The sequence below is a fragment of the Pelecanus crispus genome, chromosome 11 (assembly GCF_030463565.1).
Source record: "Pelecanus crispus isolate bPelCri1 chromosome 11, bPelCri1.pri, whole genome shotgun sequence".
In the NCBI taxonomy this organism is placed as follows: domain Eukaryota; kingdom Metazoa; phylum Chordata; class Aves; order Pelecaniformes; family Pelecanidae; genus Pelecanus; species Pelecanus crispus.
Window position 1 is genome coordinate 34,062,096 of NC_134653.1, and position 20,611 is coordinate 34,082,706.

Consider the following 20,611-nt stretch of genomic DNA (forward strand, 5'->3'; position numbering starts at 1 on the left):
CTGCCACGTAACTAGGGTCTGTGTTCTACTTACCTTAGGGTGGTAAAGTCCTAGCTTGATGCAGTATCTGTCAGCGTGGACGTGAAGGTCTTCCATGAAGTTCTGAGGTGGCTCAGTGGCTGAACGTGGGGCTTCTTTAGTCATGACTTTTGCAGTCATAGGCATCATACACAGATCTGTCACAAAGTTAAATTACAAATATGGCCTGTTAGAAAGGAGTACAGCCACTACTGGTGATCAGTCAGCTAAACAATGGAATTGGATACAGCCGTCCACAAAAAAGACCCCTCCCCAAATCTGGCAATGGGGGTGCAAAAAATCTACAACTGCATATTCATATAACCTTTCTTTTTGCTTTACATCACATCTTGTTACATGAAAGTTCTTACATGGAAAGATGGCAATATGAAAAAACAAAAGAAGTGGGAGGAGAGAATTCTATTCGCAGTAAAACTGGGATAACTCCAATAAAGTGGAGTTGTTCTGGACTTATGCTGGTTTAAGCACTTATCCTACTTCTCATAAAACAGAAAGGAAAAGAAGTTATATGAGTATATTTGATGCAAAATATAGTTCTGAGTTGGTCAGTCCTTTTTAAATGAAGTATCTCAAATTTTAGTTTCAAAATGATGACATACTTTAAATGTAAGTAAACTTAATTTAAAATTATTTTAAAACCCCATAATTTTCTGATTCACCTAAATTTTTTTCAATGACTCTTTTAAAATAAAGTCTTTTATTCACGGAATATCTAATATTCTGCTTTGCTGTTAAATGAACAGCATTTATATGTTGATAAAAGAATCTCTGCTTTTGAGATTACAAAGCAAAGGTAGCCAAATGATGAAAAGGCACAATATGTATGTATGTATGTATGTATGTATGTAGGAAACTAGAACGGTATAAAAAAGAAAACAGAAACTATACTGATAGATTAATTAGAATATTGTTACAGTAGGTGCCCAGGAAAGCAACACCTGTAATTTAATACTGAACAAATAGCACATCTTACTTATGGCATGTATAGCGAAGACATTGTGAGGGCGTTCCTTTGCCTGCTATGAAGGAAAGACAGTATGTAGGATCAGTACATGTACCGGGAGACACCCAGGAAAAATCCTGTAAGCAAAGAGTGGATTAATGGAATGTGGGGAGTTTGTGAACTTCAAAAATAAAGCTGATGCCAGCCCCTCAACTCTTGTAAATCAGAGCTGAGTGATTTATGGCAGCTGAACACTGGCATCCAGAGCATGGAGAAGCGAGAGCTGGTAGCTTTCATCTGTGCAGAACGTTTTATTCCAGTCGGCCATCACACACAGCCTAGCTCCATGTGGCTTGTCTACGCCTTCTTTCTCATTTAAGTAAGAACTTCGGAAACCAGTGCCCTGCTCTCCTCTTGATGATGTAGAACCACGTAGATTAACGTTTTGAGCTGCTGTTTCTTAATTCATATTGGGGAATGTACAAGAAAATCTTACAGCCATACGACACGGTACAAGCAGTCCATTATATAATGGAAAAAACCCGCTGTATTTCAAGGTAGAGTACCCTATGAATGAAATACCAATTTTTCATAGTGGATATGCTCTTTTCTGAAATATAAATCATGTGCACTACATTGAAATACACTATAGTGTATTGTGAAATGCATACATTAATTGCTGAATCTATAACACTGAATATGTATATACATCACACCCAAGATATTTATACAATATAATGTCTTAGATGTATAACATAATGAATTCTGTACAAAATAAACTGTAAGTTAAGACAATGAAAGAGAACTTTTATATCTGTGTAATTTGTATGCTGATTAAGTTATTCAAGCCTCAGTTTTCATCTTTAAATGTGCCCTTTAAAAAAAAAAACGAACTTATTTTCTATAGGCAGCTGTCTGAAATAAAGACTGCACTCTTCAGAAAAGAAGTAACTGAAAGACTGTGGAAGAAACAGATTCTGCTGGAGAAATAAACGTAATGTTCCTGTGATTTTTTTTTTTTTTTTGTAAACTGACTAAACCATTTTGCATTTATAGTGGTCAAGGTGATCTGCTGGTTGGGTTGAGGCTGACGTGCCCCTGCTGTGCGAGCAGTAAATCAGCAGAATCACCACCACATGGACTGCTCGTGTGCCTCCTTGCTCAAAGCAACACAAATTACCGGATTACATAGCCCAAGGGTTTCACCCAACCTTCCCTGCAAACGGTGCTCCAGCCCTCTCATCCTGCACTGAGTGATCCCTTCCCAGCACCAAATGTAAAGAACAGATGAGCACATTAAATGACCATTGTCTTGCAACATACAGCGGAGAGGTACGTTTGGCTTTAAAGGAAAAAGTAAGAAACTTAACCTGTCTCTTTAGCTCTCCAATGTGAATCACCATAGGTCAGACTGATTCCGTGTTCTGAATTTCCTTATGTTCCCATTAGAATCAAAGAGCCTCAAAATTATTAAGCGACCGCTGACCTCATCGCAAGAGGTAGGAATGTAGCTTGCTAATGCCAAAACAGGAAACGGCCTCAGTTTTTAGCTTTTGCTCAAGGTCTTGGCGATGGTGGCTGATCCAGAAACACTGACTCTCCTGAAAGCTCCCGGTGTAATCGGGCGTCCCACAGAGAGCGCAGTGCTGGGCATCAGCGCTCGGGAGGTGCCTCCGTCGTCCTGCTGCTGTTCTCAGCTGCACCACACTTGAGATCTGACCGTACAAACGCACTGCAGAGGTATGGGCTGCCTTTGTCCTAATGGGAGCCATTGAACAGCACCTGAATGATTTAACGATCGCTATTGTAATTTCTAATGTATTGAAACGTGTTTTTATGTAAAGTCAATTGGATGAATGGATTGAAAACTGTGATTTAGGAAGTGCCTCAGAGAACCTAAACTTTGATGTGCTTTGGGCACTAATTCCAGCTGGCCACCACTTAGTATTTTCAACAGTAAAATAAGAAACATTTTTCGTAAATGACACTTTTTTTGTACTGGCATTTATTATTTGGTCCCTGTGTGGCCATTACTATGACACCCTTCCCTTAGCAGCACCTTACTCAAGAGACGCCAGTGGATCTGTTCACACTGCAGTGCTCTATTTGGTGTAGCTAAAGGTAGCAGACTGTGAGCTTTTACAGAAAAATAGTCTTTACGGATATATTTTACGCACACAGAAACACACACACATACTCAACTCTTCAAAACAACTACCATAGGTGTAAATTGTAACTACCAATGTGTGCGTGCTACATAACTGAAAATAATCACCTGCAGTCATCTCGGAAAAAAATAGCCCAACGAATACAGCTTTTTTTTGCTTCCAAAAAAGTGAGCGCTCAGGACCTGGCAGGCAAAAGGCCCCGCATAGTGATATTTGCCACAAATTAAATAGGCCAGGTCCTGAAGACTGTCTCAGCTGAAACTCCCACTGGGTTTGTGAGGAGCTGGACGGAGACGGGATCAGAGACAGACGATGGCCAGCCGGGTCTGGAGCCGGAGGGGTTGGGTATGTCCTCCTCTTACATAAAGCTGGACCCCGCTGTTTCCAATGAGTAGCACCTCTAGCTGGTGGCAAACAGAGCGAGTGATGGTGTTCAGAGCACCCTGCATTATGTAGTGTTCATGAAGCTTAAGAGATTTTCTTAAATGGAGCCAGTGTGCAAAATTAGCTATTCTTTGTAATTCTATGCCCTCCCAATATCATCCTTATAGCATAACTTTCTTTTTTTCCTTTTCCTATTCCAGTGATCCACGTGAACAGTGTCTGCAAAAGTTTGGTTACTGAGGGAATTGAGCTGTCTTGTTGAAAGAGGCAGCTTATTTAAGAAATTAAAACAAGTGGATGATGTTTTGAGACCTGTTCTGAGACTCTTAAAGTGTATCATATTGTTACTTGCTTACAGAACCATATGGATCGGCATAAGGATTTATAGGCCAATGCAGATGAAGACTTACATCATTCCTTCTGATAATCTTGGGTTAGTCTATTTAAAAATCAATGGGATCTGAGGAAATAAAAACCAAGTAGGGAGCTCAAGATTTAGTGGAAATGAACAAGGGATATTTTTAATTCTCCAATTTAAAACTGTGGTAGGCAGAGCAGAATACACTCTCCTATGCCACAGTATTATCTGTTGGATTTTTTTTTAATCAGTAGGCTTTAAAAACAAAAAAGCATAGGCCATATGAACAAAATTCTCATTGAAATCCGTGACTATTACAAAGCATTAATTTTCAACTAGGTCTAGCTATACTATATTTATAATTTATGCATTGATTACAAAGAATGATGCCATTTTAGAGTACATTTACACTGAAATTTTACCCTTTACTTATTTTCTATGCTCAAATAGCACACTAGCAGGAGCTACAGTATGCTGCGAGTAGGATATAATCTTGGTCCCCCTGGAATCATGATGACTTTAAATCCAAGCAGGATTTCCTGGTATTCTGGGTTCCGCTGCTAGCCAAACCAAAGCCCACAGCAGTTGTACTGGCCAAAGGCTGGCCCTAGCTAGTGGCAAAGGGAACACACGTACACACCAATACCTAACAATATTAAAATGTTCTCCTGCTTACTGTTCCGGACTTCCTTTTTTCTGAGTACGTGTGCTGGTGGATTTATAGTGTCTTTATTTTCAAATGGATATACTTTCTTCATAAAGTGGAATTAGTACTTTGTAGAATAGAGGGGTTTTTTTGTATGAGTTTTAGGTTTTGCTTTTTTAGACACTTCAGCTTAAAATGGAAAAAAGTCCGTTAAAATGCGTACCAATTCTTCTTGAGAAGGGATCCATACGCTATGTACCCAATACCGATCAAGATATCAGATGAAATACACAGTCTGGCCATAAGTCTAGTGTGAATTAATGTCAGACCTCACGTAAGAACTGAGATTTGTTCTTTAGTTCAAGTTCATGGTCTATAATCTTTGCAGTGATTCTCTTTCATCACAGAAAACATCACCTATCATGAAAGGTGCTTAAAAAAGTGAAGCATGAGTTAACTGCATCTTCTTTAAAAGAATAAATGGACAGAAGCCCAGGAATCCCATAATGAAAGCTTAACCTCTCTGAAAAAGCACAAGATGGCATTATTGTTCATTATGAACTCGCAACTTATTAAAGTATTCAAAGAATTGTAACATATCTAAACAGATGCCACTTACTATACTGCAGGCTATAAATCAACCTTTCACTTGAGGTAAAATATTCCTCCTTCTGTGGAAAATTAATTTTGACAAGGTGCTTCATTTTATTTCCAATAGATAGATTAAGAATGTTTTCATTTTCACAGTTTAATTCAATCTTGCTATACAGTGAATGGTCAGAGCCAAAAACCAGACAGGCAGGCAAACTAAGGCTAGTGCAAGGAATAGGCGGGAACTCTTTGTCTAGTCACAGTTAAGCCTTTGTTAATGTTTCCCCTTGGCCTGACTGATGACTCGAGGTGAGCCAGACTCGGGAAGGCTTTCCAAGAAGGAAGGAGACAGCAGACCATTGCTTACCTGACCGGGATCTGCAGGACAACACACAATCTTCCTCCCGCATTACCAATCTGCATGGTTGCTTTTCCTTACCTTGCTGAGGCTCATTCGGGGATTTGCCGTACAGGTGTGCAAAAGCACCATTTTGGGTTGTCAGTCATTAGCTAGTAAGTGCCCCGTATGATGGTGACACAGAAGAAGATGAAGACGCAGCATGCACACGCATACATGCATGGCATGGCTCTTTGTTTCTTGGTCTTTGCCAGTGAGGGCCTATACTGACGTTATTTCAATGTCCTGAAGGTCCCTGTGTGTGACACAAAAATGACAACGGCTGCTACGGAGTCCAGCTCTGTTACGCAGCAAGTTAGTGAAGGGACATTTTGAAAACACCGCTCACACAAGGCTCTGACAAAGTCAGGCTTCAGTGAAAAAAAAAAAAACAAACTCTAACCTGAGAAGTGCTACGTTGGCTCACATTAACGGCCATCTAACGCTGCCATCCTGTTAAACTCCATAACCACAATGAGATGATTCAGCAAATGTCAAGAAAACCTACAGCATGGGTTGGTACAATAACATCTCTGTGAGACCAATGTGCAAAAAACGTTTTCAGCCAGTGCCAGATAAATGCAGGCTGTGGTTCAATACAGCACATGCAGTTACTTTTCTAAAACTGTTCCATCATGTAAAAGCATGGAGGTATATACACTTGTTTAGCTACATTGTTACATGATTACTGGAAATAAATGCATAAAGTGAACTCCTTTGTCTGGCATATTTGTAAATACTGCGTATGGTACCTGTGTTGACTCTCGGTTAGATCTGGCCCGCTGCAGAAGGTGGCTGCTCAAGACCTTTGCTGGCTTTGAGCCACCTCTAACTTAGCAAATGGTTTAAAAGCACCAATGCATGCGTTACCAAAATACAGACTAGCAAAAGATTTCAGCTTTTAGGATTTGTGCCAGAAGAATCTGAGCACATAACTAAAGCGTTTTAATTTGCTGCCCCACAGAAGCTGCATTCCTCTAGATGAGGTTTCTAAAAGCCAAAGTTTCTAAGGTCATTCCCTAATTTGGAAAGAGTTCATCTTATCTTGCTGTATTTCCTTCTGTTGACACCACCAGCAGAAAGTATACTGAAAAAGAAAAGTTGGCAGGACACCTGATCACAGTAGGGGTGTAATGAGCCATTTGGGGATTCCTGATCACTTTTCAAATAGGAAGATGCTGATGCCTACCACACCGAGAACCATGCGACAGCTCCACCTCTCTGGGCGCTGTCTGAAGCGGCACGGAGGTGGGCTTCCCTGGGGACTCGCCTGCACATAGGTGCTGATGTGCGGTACATCAGAAACCGGACAGTGGCAGCGTAGGAGGAGAAAAAAACCTTTATAGTAAACCCAGAAGCCTCATGTGCTGGTGAAGATTTTGCACATCAGTAACGAAGTATGAATCAGCCAGCCCTTCTCTTAACAAGTTTATTATACACCCAGGAGCCACCGTGGCATTCCTGAGACAATTGCTTCCACTTTAAACTAAGCTTCATTTAAATAAGGACACTTGACATAGTATTTCTGAAAGCAAACAAGGATCAAAGCAAGGCTTCTGCTGTATGTTCAGCTCTTATTTGACTGTGCTACCTTTTTTTTTTTACTGTGGGTTACTTTGTTAAGCTCTTGGTCATTGTAACTCATGAGCATGTGTAGTGTTTTAAAAGGAAATGTGAGTGATCAGACCTCAGCGCTGCGTGTACCAGCAATCCAAACCACGGACGTATGTTTTTGTCAATGTAATACAGTTTGTAAGTCAACTGGTTCCCTTGACTTGCCAGAAGCTGATAGAGTGTCCCTACCTACATACCAGCGCATGGGGCTGCCTTTTGCCTTCATTTTCTGCCATTTTTAAATATGAAAAATTTGAAATTATTTCATACAAGCCCTTGGAGCCATTCAATCTGGCCATTAATTTGGACTCATTCTTAAAATTAATCACCAGCTGCTTCAGTTCACAGGCTGTTTTTTTAGCAAGGATACAGGACTTTTCTATGACAGAAGAAGTCCTGCACTCCCTAGGACCTGAGCTGGCCTCCAGCAGACAACACTCCTCACACTAAAAATTCAAGCCAGAAGGCAGCTACTATGACTTAATGCATTATATTTTCAGGTTACACAGATATTAGGTGTTTCTGCAGTTAAAGGACTGGCAATTTTCATGGATTTAAAAAAAATATATATTTCTACCATCTTTCTTGGAAATCCCTTTCATGAAAGGTAACAACATGTAGCACTAGACAAGCTTTTTTTTTTTTTTTTTCCTGCCAGGAAGAAAAAACAGAGGCTAGAAACACCGAGGTAGCCACATCAGTAAAGAAGTTGGGAACAGGTGGCAGTTTCTCAGTAGCAGCATCACACAGTCTGTAAATGATGCATCATGCAATTATCTGCATGCTGTAAAAAGAGAAAACAGAAGAATAGATTCACAGCTTTTTTCTTCTTTTCATGAATGGGGCAAATGTGTTAGAAGTGTGCCAGATCTCCTAATTACTTAAAACTATATGCTTTTTACTGAATCTATTTCTGCCTGGTTTAATCTTTTCTAACATCACTTTTATATACTAAACCTGGCTTGTCTGTACTGTGAGACTTGTTTGGCTTTGTAGTCAGGGGAAAAAAAAATCTCACAAACAAAAAGTGTTGCAGTTGTCTTCCTACACTGCAGTAGACCAGAGAACGGCGGCAGTAATGGACCCTTTAGGGGGAAAGAAGAGTCCACAGGCAGGGAGAAATGCAGCAGACACCAGAGCCTTGCCTTCCTCAACAACTGTCTCCAGTCCGGGTTGAGAACGAGGCCCCAGTAAAAAGCTACTACGATTCACAAATATTCTTTGGCATCCACATCCATTCTGACATCTCTTACAGTATCCAAATACCTTTAACAATTCTTTTAAGCAGGAAGAAGGCTAAACCTTCCTGAAAGCTCACAGGGCGTGTGTTCCCAGGTGCCACTGGGTAACAGTCTCCAAAGCATCGTAAATGATTTATGACCTTGACCTACCAGTCAGGCAGCAGTCACATTTGCAGGTTTTTTGCTTAAGCAATACAGCAAGAAAAGCTTATCAGAGCCGCAAAGACAGATCCCGTCACTCACTTTGCCACCTATACTGAGAAGCACTGCGTTCAACTATTTTGCTATTGAGCAATATTAGCTTTGTACTCTTTCCTGCAAAAGAGGGCACTTATCCATACACCTAAATTAGAAAACACATGCTCTGTCATTTCTGTTGTAGTCATAACTTAGTGATCCATTAAATATGAAACAGTTCACTGAACAGAGAAACTAAAATGATAGACAAACCCCCAAATCAGTAAAAAAAATAATAAAAACAATGCTTTGGGCAACAGCTTTTTATTTTTAACTCCCATCTCAATGAATGCATCCAATTAGTTTCAAAACCATGCATCTGCTTCCTCCTCCTCTTTTCTCCTTTGGAATGGAGACATCTTTCCAAAGCCTGGAAAAGCTACTTAGCACTGGTGAGACCACACCTGGAGTACTGTTTTCAGTTCCGGGTGCCCCACTCTACAAAAGACACAGACATACCAGAGCAGATCCAGCGAATGGCCACGAAGATGATTAAGGGATTGCAGCATCTGGCACCTGAGGTGAGGCTGAGAGAGCCGGCGCTGTTTAGCCTGGAGAAGCCTCAGTCTCTCAGAGGCAATCTTAATAATGTTTGTAAGTATCTGATGGGAAGGAAATAAAGACGATGGAGCCACGTTATTCTCCGTGTTGTTCAGTGAAAGGACAAAAGGCAAAGGGTACTAATTGAAATACAGAAAAAATATGAGTTAGCAAACACAGGACACTTGGAGATACGGCAGAAGGGGCAGAACTGTGCTTTGCTGTGTCCCTAATGAACCAAATACGCTGCAGGGAATTAAGAACTAGGAGTAACCCAAACTACAGAAGGGAAAACATCATTACATGAGCCTTGGCCAACATCAGCTGCTATATGTCTTGGTAGCTATTAACGTTTAACTGTGCAACAAGTCCTTAGTTACACAGGGTGTTTTGTGTACTGCATTCTGGGCAAGGAACATAACACAATTTAAGGCTTATTTCCTGAATTACCATCTAGTAGTAGTAGGCAATGTATAGACAGGTACAGAGACAGGAAACCTCATGGGAGCTAGGGACTAAATGCAATGCTGAGCCAGAGCTCAGCACATCCCACACTGTGTCAGCCTTCTCTGCCTGCAGAGGGGTTTTTCAGGTTAGTTGCACAGTGATTCTGGCTAGCTCAAGGCTATGTAAGCATGCAGGTGAAAATCCTGTGCACACAGGTGCTGGGTGAGTCTAAATACCTTTAAAGATGTGCATTATGGTCCCTGTTCCAGTGTGTTTGAAAACTGCCTAAGTCACAGAGGTAACGTACAAGCATACGGTAGGGTGGAAAGAGGAAGACGGTAAAGGTCGCGTGACTCACTGCTAGCCAAGTAGCCCCACAATTTTTCTAAGGGTGCAAAGCTAGTTCAGCATCTACTGAGACATCTGTGTCTGAGGAGAGCTCTAACAAAGGATGGCATTTTGGAAGCCAGAAGAGCTTGGAATCATGATGGCCTGAATATGACAGCTCTAAATAAAGCCAGCAGGACTTGTTTCTGCTCCCACAACTGCTCACGGTGAAGGTACAATAGATAGCATCCCATACCATCCATCCCTTGGGGAATGCTGCATGCAGAGCTCTCAAACTGATATGGCCTACTTTTGACAGTGGCTTCCATGAAATGCTTTCTCTCCTCCCCCTGTAGACATGCACCACTGCCCAAGGGAACAGAGCCCTGGCTGGCCACAAACCATCTGTCTTCTCTTGGCTACAGATTTCCCAGCAGCAGCAGAGCAGGACCCAGATCAGACCACACTGCTTGGTTGGTTCCTCGTGGCATGTTCGAACAGACTGTCTGATTTAAGATGTTTCAAAAGGGTCTATTTTTAGTGACACATATTACACACACACATTTGCCTCCTACAGAGGCCACCCACACTTGGTGCTTCATTGACTCTGTTCTAATGTTGGAAAGCACCTTGGCTGTCCCTGTCTCCTTTGGTGTAATTTGAGGATAAATTTGAAGAGATGATGTACAGTAAGTTTTTGGCATCCCTTTGTCAAATACGTATTGTCTGAGTCTGGAGCTGCAATGTGCCATTGACAGAGTATCTTCGTGGTTCCTGCTTTTGTGCATGCCGTACTCAGGTGTTAGTGTGTCCCTTGCACACTGGAAAGGTAAGCAGCATTTTTTTCCATCTTCTCTAGATATTTTTGCACTGGTCTTGTTGAGTGTCGTGGTTTAGTCCCAGCCAGCAACTCAGTACCACGCAGCCGCTCGCTCACTCCCCCTACCCCGATGGGATGGGGGAGAGAATCGGAGGAGTAAGAGTGAGAAACACTCCTGGGTTGAGATAAGAATAGTTTAATAATTAAAATAAAATAAAGTAAAATAATAATAACAACAATATAATAATAATAACAGTAATAATAATATACAAAGCAAGTGATGCACAATGCAATTGCTCACCACCCGACAACCGATACCCAGACAGTTCCCGAGCAGCGGTCGCTGCTCCCCGGCCAACCCCCCCCAGTTTATATACTGAGCATGACGTCATATGGTATGGAATAGCCCTTTGGTCAGTTTGGATCAACTATTCTGGCTGTGCCCCCTCCCAGTTTCTTGTGCGCCTGGCAGAGCATGGGAAGCTGAAAAAGTCCTTGACTAGCATAAGCAGTACTCAGCAACAACTAAAAACATCAGCATGTTATCAACATTCTTCTCCTACTAAATCCAAAACACAGCACTATGCCTGCTGCTAGGAAGAAAATTAACTCTATCCCAGCCGAAGCCAGGACATTGAGATAAGAAGCTCTTTTTCTAGCCCCCTTCACTTTTCTTCTTCAGTTACTGTAAGAAGAATAGCAACTTTACTAATTTATTTGAAGAAACCATTGAAGATTACATCTACTGTGATCAAATCCCCTTAAGTAAAATATAAACCGCTACTTCTCTGAATGTAAAGCCTAAATCAATAATGGACATGAAATCATCAAGTTTAATCTCAAACACAGTGAACCCAAGTAATCACTCTTCTTGATATAAAACTAATTCTGTTTGACAATAAAATACTACTAGTCTGTGCCATAAACCAATGGAACAAATAACTTTCTTAACCCTGACAGTTGCTGTCCAAAATCATTACATCTCCTCTCCTTAGCGATCAAGCATGTCACTATAGTACTATTTCAGCTCAATTCCCTTTCTATAAAACGCATCATATGCACCAGAACTTTGAAAGAATTTCTCTTTAAGCGAAGTGTTATGGTATTTTCTCTTCTTCCTATACGCCAAAATTGCACAGGTTGTGCAAGGAACACACAAACAACACCTAAGATGTTCCTTGGCACATAGCTAGATTGTCTCTCAAGTTTAAGTGCCAGAGATGAACAAATCTGAGCCCCAAATGCAGGTATCACAAAATCCATAATCAATAGCAGTGGGGCTGAGGTTTCTTACAAATGTGCATCGATGTAATTTTTCCAGGAGCTGCACATTTCCCTCCTGTGCTGGCAAACAAAGACTTTCTGAATTCAGAGGACCTTGCCAAGGGGTCCACCCACACAGGCTGCTTTGTAGGTTTGTGCCTAAAATGCTGCAGCATTTGTTAGTACATAGGAGACTGAAATGCATGCCAACACCCAGCCCAGCACATATGGATGTCTGCAGACACATGCTAAGAGTACCTGGCCACATTCTTGTCATGCTTCTCATAACTAGAGCTCCTTGTGTAGTCTTGACATGAAGCCCATAAATTCCTGATGTTATTGATAAATAATACTCCAGACATCCAAGATATGAAAGCTGCCTCAGCTGTCCATACACTCCAAGGCCTGCAATTACAGAAAACTGAGCCTTGTTGATCTTTAGGGTGATAGCCAACTAAAAACCAAACTACTATTACTCCAGAAAACCTGAGTGTTATCTAAGTAATAACTTGTCCTTGCAAAAAAATGGAAGGCCGGCCAGCAACGTGGGAACAAGGAGCTATGAGCAGATGCACCCAGCCAAGGCTACAAACAGACAGTGCTGCTCTGCTTCTGCCTTGCAGGGGGAGAGTATGTAATGACGTACAGCCAGGTGTGTGCTACGGGAAGGCTAACTGTTTGCCAGAACACATGGCATGTGCAGCAAGCAACAGAAAACTTCAGGGGACATAATCAATTCTGTTCCTTGAATTTTCTTGCTCAAGAGTCACTGAATCAACAGATTGTATGTTATTGTTAATCAACACAGCATCACTAAAGAGTTGCTGCATTGAGGAAGCTTTTCAAAAATATGAATTTTTGATTTAAGATGCAAATATGCAGCAGTGTCTCAATTATTTAAAATAACAAGATGGACCTCACTCCTTTTGACTGTTAGCATTTAACCACTGGGATGTCTACATACAGTCAGAAATCACATCAGGAAAAAAATCTGAAACAAGATCTGCCGGTCTTACCAGCTGCAACTGGAAGAAATGATGTGAAAATCATCTTACGAACTCTCAAGGTTTGATAACATCTTCCATGCTTCTAATAATATTTGAAAGCATGAAGCCACAACACGCTTTTCAGAGTTGGAGCAAAGTCTGACATTTTTTTTTCCCCTACTGGCAGAATATTTCACGTTGAGATCAGCACTAGATAGGTCCTTCAGTCTCCCAAGCTTTCAAAGCTCTGGATTTTCAAGAGCTCTGCTTACATTCAGACATCACACGAGTGCAGAGCTAATTCAAGGAGCTGGACTTTCTGTGATTTACCTGTCTGGCATACAGTCTCTGCTCTTGAAAACCTCACTCAGCGGGTTATTATTTTTGTCAAAACTCTTCCAGTGAATAACTCCACATAATAACAGCCAGGCTAAAGAGCAGACTCTGATCCAAGTCAGATCCATTCCCATACAAGTCAGTGAAAGCCTGATTATCTCACTGCTGAAATTTTGGGGTGGAAGTTAGTGAACAAGAGCCAATGGCTGTTATCATCTTGTTAATGTCAAAGCTTGATTTTTTTCCCCTCCTTTCAATATTTCTGAAAATGTATACCCTGTCACAGTCCTTGATAACAGTTTGGTATCTCTGAAGCTGAGAAGTTTTAATACTCTTGTGGTTTTTTTTTTTTTTTCCCCCAGCACTTCTTTATTTTTATGAAAAAATGTATTTGATATGGTCATTTTATTGTGAGAGGAGGAGCAGGAACATTTGCTATTGTGTGAGCAAAAGACATGTTCTTCCAAATAAGTGTTGCAATTTCATAATTATAACTCTTTTGGGTAACTGTAACGGAATGAATAGCTTTGAAACCGAATGGGCTTTACATTCTGTGCAGGTAGGATTTTTTAATTTCATTTTCGCTTGGGCCTTGATATTAAGGTTTAGGAAGATCTTAAAAATGGAACAACCAATAGTCTAATCCCTTGTCAGAAAAAAGAATGTGTTTCTTTACACTTGCAAATGTATTCAGAGTGATAGTTCAGACGTATAATTATAAAGATTCTGAAAGATAATGAATTTAGTATTTTAAACAACATGCCAGATTTTAAATGACAATTATGGCTTTCTGTGGTTCAAGAATCAACATGCTGTTTTTGTTCTGTTGGATAAATACTCGTCAGCACCATGATGGCATTCTGGCAGTAATTATTTAGAGCTTAGTCAGAAATAGATTTCCATTATTACCTACCACAAATGATGCAGAAACCTGTCTGGCAGTGAGGTACAAAGCTTGAATCCTCTGCCTGAAAAATCATCCTTTTTTTTTTTTTTCGCCCCCTTCACTGGACTACTTCTCACAAGGCTGGATACACTTGCAGTTTGGATAGGTGGAACAGTGCAGTCCTGGCACTAGTACTTCCCCGCGTCCAGGAGAGCATTTGTCCTACCAGGCAGTGGTTCAGGGAAGGGAAGGATAGGGATGGGAAGTGGGGATTGCTTTTGCCATAGGCTCACTGAGTCCCATACTGAACTGAAAGTATGTTTTCCAGCTTTCCAACATGATCCTATTTCATAACAGGACAGGATCAAAGCTGATAGACACCAATATGATAGTATTTGAACACCCTGATGATGAAAATGTTCATGTCTGCGCAATTCAGGGACTGGTTTTGAACTGGAGCTCTTGACTTCTACCTGATTCTCCTGACAATCCCCCTGTTCTCTTCTACTTGCATCAGACAGTGATTCTTCTCAGCTGTGCCATTCTCTATTTGAGAAAACTCTCCCAACGAAAGGCTAATCAAAAGTGGTGTGTCCCTTAAAATCCCGCTGTGTTTTCATGGAGAGTTCTAAAGAAAATGACCAAGAGAAGTTGCCACAGGACCTACGCTATTTCTCCACAAGTGTAGCAGGAAGCTCCAATTATCAGTTTTCTATGTATCAACAAGCTCTTTGACTTTATTCTTTTCCCAAATTGCTATCAGCCCTAGTCTACACTGTCACAGCACACTGTTAAACACCGTTTTATACCATGCCCAGCCAGAAAATTTGATGCTTCTTTGGCACTTCTAATTACTGGTGTTGATAAAAGCAATTAGTTCTAGTGGGTGGAAATTACATGCAGACCTGTAAACAAATGGTATGGTTACTCTACACAGTCTATCATTGTCAGCCACAACTTGCTCTCTCGAGAGCAGAAAAACCTTAAAAGTGCTCTGTCCTTAGCAATGGTGTATATTTGCTCATTCATATGGATTAGTAAACCAACTGTGATAGTGTCACATAGACCAAGAAAAAAAAGGAAAAAGTCTCCTCAGCTCCTAGGTAGTGTTCCTACACCTGAAAAATGCTGGTTTGTTTAAGCAAAACATTCCATTTAACATTATAATCATGGTGAAATTTCACTGGAAAACACTTGAAAGGAAATTTTTTATTTAGGTTTCCTTTAGAGATGGGAAGAAAACACATGTTTAAAAGTCTTTTTGAAATTAAGGTTTTGTTTTGATTTCTGAGTCTCAACTGGACATTTTCCATTTTCCTCCTTCTTCACCCCAGTGAAGTTCTTGGCGAGGGGGATATTTTGGAGAGAAATTTCTAAACCACATGGCTCTTTCCACTTTCGAGAGAAAATCAACATGGAATTGTCTGAATGTCCTGCAGAGCCCAAATTCTCAGTTTCAGCTAATGTTAATTAGCCCTTTTAATTACTGAATCATAGAATAATAGAATCACAGAATCATTTAGGTTGGAAAGGACCTTTAAGATCATTGAGTCCAACCGTTAACCTGGCACTGCCAAGTCTATTGCTAAACCATGTCCCTAAGCACCACGTCTACACATCTTTCAAATAGCTCCAGGGATGGGGACTCAACCACTTCCCTGGGCAGCCTGTTCCAATGCTCGACAACCCTTTCAATGAAGAAATTTTTCCTAGTATCCAACCTAAACCTCCCCTGAGGTTGAGCCAAATTCAAAGCCTGGTGTAACCCTGCCATGGTAACTGAGCTGCTCCACGAGTGGGCTTGACTCTGTTTCCTCACCAAATGAAAGAAACTAGAAGAAAAATTGTCACTTTTACATCCTAGACTTGAATTTTGTGCTGTCCTAGGCAAAGCATGTGGCTCAATATGGTCGGAATTGGAAGTAGGTCCTGACAGAAGATTGCTGCATGAAAGAATTGCCAGGACCTTCACTCCAGTTTTAGTCGTGGGAAAGAGAGGCTGCACAGGTTACCCACCTGTGATTAAGTGGATTCTAGCACCTGCTGAAAGCTTTGCTCAAAACAGGATAAATTTTTAATCCCTCCAAATTGCCTCCGCAGCTGCAGAAGGTTTCTCTTTCTTTTCTAAAATATTGATAAGGTGGGAGCAATATTCTGCAGGGAGAAAAGATCAGCATTAAAAATGAAATCTCCACCTCCTAAGCAGCTACCATTTTTACTGGAGTTGTTCATAGATTATTCTTCATGGATTGTCTTCAAAATGTCTGTGTTGGCTGGTTTTCCTGATGAGTATCCTGACTTTCCATGGTGATGACATGTGCATCTTCTTGCGGACTTTGAAAGGCTATGAAAATGTAGGCAAAACATCTTGTGACATAGATCGCAAAGTTAATGACAAGTTCCGCTGTCACCCAAGGTAAATCCAGCATACTAATTTCAAATTTCTCCTAAAGAGCAATTTTCCCCCTTGTATTTGCATTTTCTGCGAACCTGTTGCCTTTCTAGCATCTGCATGGCCATGAACACAGGGTAATCCACACATAACAAAGCACTGCATCAAAAGATTAAACTAGCATTTTCCAGTGTTCCAGGGAAGTTTAACCTAGGTCTTTATCTTAATCAGAACCTGCAGAGATTTTTTAAATCCTCTCCTCATAATTATTGTTTACAGTTAATACCACAGTAGTACCCAGAATAGAGCTAGTTGAGTATTTTACAACAAAATGCATTTTCAGAAAGTAAAGCAATTGACATTGCAACTTAAAATGAGAGAAGGTTCGTTTTGATGAGTTTTATGGTGTCCTGGTTTCAGCTGGGACAGAGTTAATTTTCTTCCTAGCAGCTGGCACAGTGCTGTGGTTTGGATTTAGGATGAGAAGAATGTTGATAACACACTGATGTTTCAGTTGTTGCTAAGTAGTGTTTATACCAGTCAAGGACTTTTCAGCTCCCCATGCTCTGCCAGGTGCACAAGAAGCTGGGAGGGGGCACAGCCAGGCCAGCTGACCCAAACTGCCCGCAGGGCTATTCCATACCATATGGCATCATGCTCAGTATAGAAACTGGGGGGAGTTGGCTGGGGGGCTGCGATCGCTGCTCAGGGACTGGTTGGGCATCGGTCAGCAGGTGGTGAGCAATTGCATTGTGCATCACTTGTTTCGTATATTCTTTTATCATCATTATTACTATTATTATTATTACTTTCTCTTTGTCTGCTGTCCTATTAAACTGCCTTTATCTCAACCCACGGGTTTTACTTTTTTTCCCCAGATCTCTCCCCCATCCCACCAGGTTGGGGAGGAGGTTGAGCGAGCGGCTGTGTGGTGCTTAGTTGCCGACTAACCGTGGGGTTAAACCATGACATATGGGAAGGCTGGCCTAGTCTGGGATGGAATTTCTGATCAAAACACAGAGCAAAAGCACACTTGACTATCCCCTAGCATGGGCTATAGGGACTTGAACTTTAAGCAGGGACTTGAACTTTGCTCTCCTACACTCACAGTGAGTCACAAAACTCTAAGATACCAGGGATTCTGGTGGAACTTCTGCATGTAAAATATCCAACTGTATTTGGTTCCTTCTGAAACAGACTTGAAATTTCTATGCGTTTGAAATCTCAAAAATGTTTCTGGCACAGCAGAACATCTTCCTAACCAAGGCAAACTTTCAAGACCCAGTAAGTGGTGGGATGTAGTAGTGGGACTATGCCACTACTGAGACACACACGCGGAAATCAGCCTCTGCCTTGAAGTGTTGTCATCCTTGTATCATAAGTGGAGAACAGGCCAACTGACGTGGTCATAAACGGAGTTTCACCCACACAGAACTGAACCCAGAACTTCAGGACCCTGTCCAATGCCTTTCACATGTAATCACCATTCAACTGCCTTCCAGCTGACCGGCTCTGTAGCATAAGGTCATATCATAAATTGCAAACAACCCTAAGGATGAAACCATTGATCTCTAGTCCCTACTTTTGTTATCTGTTACAGTCTCTTTTATAGTCAGATTTCTTCTGCTTTTATTACTTTGTCAAACAACATGCTTTTTTCTTTAAAACAAGGGGGTTTTTTCTCGCTACTTGTGTAACATCTATGATTAATAGTATTTGAAAAGATCACAGATGGGTGAACAGGCTTGGAGAAACCAAAAAATGACTTCTACCAAAATGTCCAAAATGTGTGAAGCAATCCTGTCTTTATTTTGATGTTTGATAAAAATGTGAGTACTCACTTTTCCCAACTAGAGCTTGTTAGAATTCTTCTAATTAAAAACATCTGAAAAACTTTTTTTTGACTGTCTGTACAAGTGCTAAACATTTTGAAATGTCATCTTTGAATTATCAGATTGTCCTCAATCTTAACCCTTCTTAGCTTCTTCATTTTCATCCACTCCAATGTTTTTCATGTTTCCATAACGTAAAATTACTTGTGATTTTAGTTCTACTTCTCATTTATATTTTTAGGTCCAGCCATTGAGAAACTGTGCATGTTGCTGAAGCAGGTAAGAACTGCTGTTCTCATTTAAGAAATTTAGAGAAGGATCAAGCATAGATACATTAATTTTTCTGTCAGAACTAGTTTTCCAATGGAAAATTCAGTTTCAAGCAATATCCAATTTTTGCTGAAAATCATGTTTTCTCACTGAAAAGCTGAACCAGCAAAATGCAGTATATTTTAATTCTGAAATACTGCAATTATGCTCTGTGAGAACTGTAGTTCATTTGCCTTTTTCCTGCTCTCCTCTATGACTGGAGCTCTCCTGGCCTACATCTTCCAGGATGTGGCAAAGACACTTGGCAGACGTGATTGATAACCTATGCTCTAGTCATGAGCAAAGATGCCTCTCATGGGTTGTACAGCCTAACCCTGGAACAAACACTACAGCGAGTGGCAAATTAAGACAGTATGACAATGCCTATGAAGAACCAACACTGCAACAAAATACATTAAGGAAGTTATATATATAAATAAAATTAAACCCTAAATAATATAGATAAAACACATGATTTCAACCTTTCACTTAAAATTCCATACTTGCAAAGGAAGATAAGTTCCACTTCTTGACTGAATCCAGGTAAAGAGTCAGTTTATAACCCCTTGGTAACTCAGGGGTAAATTCAGGACTAGAATTCTGCAATGAGATTTTGGATTGTTTTGGATGCATTTCCATTGCATGCTCATGCCTTGAATTCTTAATCTGTTTCCTGCTTTCAAACTACTGAAAACTTAAATGTGTTTTTGAGTACCCCACATTCTGAAACTTGCCAGTCCCTCAAGGGTCAGCATGTGTAGATGACTCCTAAGGCAGGCATATATGCTGTTTAAATGCCCTTGAGTCACTTTCTCTAATGCTGCAACTACTCTTCTTCTTACACTGTTGTAGGTGTATGTGGAATTTTCTCTAATTCCCAGCTGCTGCCACCCACATTTATAACTGAGCAAAAGATTTTCTCACTCTTAGCCCTACTATGCTTCCACCTCACAGCTTCTCAAATTTAAGCGGTGCGAAAATAATCTGAAAATCAGAAAATCTCTTGAGAGCGTTATTAATTGTTAACAGGTAGCTGAAAATAAGCATACCCATGGCTATGCCACAGACAATGAGAATTAACATTTCACCAAGTATTACAAAAGACTGATAGTATAACTCTAAGACAGAGTTATAATTATTAAAAACATTCCACTATGTGACATAATCCAATATGATTCCAAGCCTCTTTCACGATCTCTTTTGATTAATTCTGGGTATAACACTATAATATCTTGAGCTAATTGAAACACGGATGAGAAGCCATACCAACAAAAACTAATTTTTTCTTGGTTAGGTTAGTTCTCAGCTGGGTCAGCTCCCTGTGCTTTCTCACTTTACAGATGCATGCACAAGGGAAGGTATGGGATTGCACAGCCAGGGGCAGGAAGACAGAATATATGGCAGCCTCCATCACTCAGTTTTAGCTGCTCGGTAACCACAACTTAGAATTTAGTAGTTCCTTTCCCTTCTACTTCTGGTTGCATAATTGCAGACCTTTTGAAGTAGGGCTACAGTTTGAGAAGCATTTAAACTGTTACTGTTAAATTGGCCTGTCTGCTAGCAGAAGTGTCTAGGGTAGCAGGAATACTGCCAAAACATCATGATGTTGCAGCAAAACACTAACAACATTTATCCAAGACTTGTAAATCACATGGCAAAGATCACAGTAGATTTGCTAAATGCTAAACTTCTTGTTAGAGCTGCACTACCAACTATATTTCAGGCAGAAAATACTAGGGCCAGCCAATCTGGGAGCTATGGTTTTAGACCAGGTCTCCTGTCTTACTCACATGCTACCAATGAATGCATACTGTCACCCCACAAAGAAGAAAAAGGTAGCAAGAGCCTCCTACTC